Source organism: Oncorhynchus keta, chromosome 20 (genome assembly GCF_023373465.1).
Source record: "Oncorhynchus keta strain PuntledgeMale-10-30-2019 chromosome 20, Oket_V2, whole genome shotgun sequence".
Classification (NCBI taxonomy): domain Eukaryota; kingdom Metazoa; phylum Chordata; class Actinopteri; order Salmoniformes; family Salmonidae; genus Oncorhynchus; species Oncorhynchus keta.
In genome coordinates this window covers 43,287,154-43,289,653 of record NC_068440.1, presented here as the reverse complement: position 1 = coordinate 43,289,653, position 2,500 = coordinate 43,287,154, and the positions used below count along the sequence as shown (strand labels likewise).

The 2,500-nt window shown below is 54.3% G+C and overlaps 1 protein-coding gene across 4 annotated transcripts in view; it reads right to left on the bottom strand.

Moving 5' to 3' along the window:
- Positions 1-2,500, bottom strand: part of LOC127910045 (protein CBFA2T1-like) — a 132,844-nt gene that overhangs the window by 92,957 nt on the left and 37,387 nt on the right. The gene's annotated exons all lie outside the window — the stretch shown is intronic.

The window sequence follows — 2,500 nt, the reverse complement described above, 5'->3', positions numbered from 1 at the left end:
GAGCTAGGTCACATTACATCACTGGGGGTGGAGCTAGGTCAAATCACATCACTGGGGGTGGAGCTAGGTCACAGTACATCACTGGGGGTGGAGCTAGGTCACAGTACATCACTGGGGGTGGAGCTAGGTCACAGTACATCACTGGGGTGGAGCTAGGTCACAGTACATCACTGGGGGTGGAGCTAGGTCACAGTACATCACTGGGGGTGGAGCTAGGTCACATTACATCACTGGGGTGGAGCTAGGTCATATTACATCACTGGGGCGGAGCTAGGTCACATTACATCACTGGGGCGGAGCTAGGTCAAATCACATCACTGGGGGTGGAGCTTGGTCACATTAAATCCCTGGGGGTGGAGCTAGGTCCAATCACATCACTGGGGTGGAGCTAGGTCAAATCACATCACTGGGGGTGGAGCTAGGTCATATCACATCACTGGGGGTGGAGCTAGGTCATATAACATCACTGGGGGTGGAGCTAGGTAAAAGCACATCCCTGGGGGTGGAGCTAGGTCCAATCACATCCCTGGGGGTGGAGCTAGGTCATATAACATCACTGGGGGTGGAGCTATGTCCAATCACATCCCTGGGGGTGGAGCTAGGTCATATAACATCACTGGGGGTGGAGCTAGGTCATATCACATCACTGGGGGTGGAGCTAGGTCATATCACATCACTAGGGGTGGAGCTAGGTAAAATCACATCACTAGGGGTGGAGCTAGGTAAAATCACATCCCTGGGGGTGGAGCTAGGTCCAATCACATCCCTGGGGGTGGAGCTAGGTCATATAACATCACTGGGGGTGGAGCTAGGTCATATCACATCACTGGGGGTGGAGCTAGGTCATATCACATCCCTGGGGGTGGAGCTATGTCATATCACATCCCTGGGGGTGGAGCTAGGTCATATCACATCACTAGGGGTGGAGCTAGGTCCAATCACATCCCTGGGGGTGGAGCTATGTCCAATCACATCCCTGGGGGTGGAGCTAGGTCATATCACATCACTAGGGGTGGAGCTAGGTCATATCACATCCCTGGGGGTGGAGCTAGGTCCAATCACATCCCTGGGGGTGGAGCTAGGTCCAATCACATCCCTGGGGGTGGAGCTAGGTCCAATCACATCCCTGGGGGTGGAGCTAGGTCATATCACATCCCTGGGGGTGGAGCTAGGTCAAATCACATCACTGGGGGTGGAGCTAGGTCAAATCACATCCCTGGGGGTGGAGCTAGGTCCAATCACATCCCTGGGGGTGGAGCTAGGTCATATCACATCACTAGGGGTGGAGCTAGGAAAATCACATCATGGGGTGGAGCTAGGTCAAATCACATCACGGGGTGGAGCTAGGTCACAGTACATCACTGGGGGTGGAGCTAGGTCACAGTACATCACTGGGGGTGGAGCTAGGTCAAATTACATCACTGGGGGTGGAGCTAGGTCACAGTACATCACTGGGGTGGAGCTAGGTCACATTACATCACTGGGGTGGAGCTAGGTCACATTACATCACTGGGGCGGAGCTAGGTCAAATCACATCACTGGGGGTGGAGCTAGGTCAAATCACATCACTGGGGGTGGAGCTAGGTCACATTACATCACTGGGGTGGAGCTAGGTCAAATCACATCACTGGGGGTGGAGCTAGGTCAAATCACATCACTGGGGGTGGAGCTAGGTCAAATCACATCACTGGGGGTGGAGCTAGGTCACATTACATCACTGGGGTGGAGCTAGGTCAAATCACATCACTGGGGGTGGAGCTAGGTCAAATCACATCCCTGGGGGTGGAGCTAGGTAAAATCACATCCCTGGGGGTGGAGCTAGGTCCAATCACATCCCTGGGGGTGGAGCTAGGTAAAATCACATCCCTGGGGGTGGAGCTAGGTCCAATCACATCCCTGGGGGTGGAGCTAGGTCCAATTACATCCCTGGGGGTGGAGCTAGGTCATATCACATCACTGGGGGTGGAGCTAGGTCATATCACATCACTAGGGGTGGAGCTAGGTCCAATCACATCACTGGGGGTGGAGCTAGGTCAAATCACATCCCTGGGGGTGGAGCTAGGTCATATCACATCACTAGGGGTGGAGCTAGGTCCAATCACATCACTGGGGGTGGAGCTAGGTCCAATCACATCCCTGGGGGTGGAGCTAGGTCCAATCACATCCCTGGGGGTGGAGCTAGGTTCAATCACATCCCTGGGGGTGGAGCTAGGTCATATCACATCACTCGGGGTGGAGCTAGGTAAAATCACATCCCTGGGGGTGGAGCTAGGTCATATCACATCCCTAGGGGTGGAGCTAGGTCACATTACATCCCTAGGGGTGGAGCTAGGTCACATTACATCCCTAGGGGTGGAGCTAGGTCATATCACATCCCTAGGGGTGGAGCTAGGTCATATCACATCCCTAGGGGTGGAGCTAGGTCACATTACATCCCTAGGGGTGGAGCTAGGTCACATTACATCCCTAGGGGTGGAGCTAGGTCACATTACATCACTAG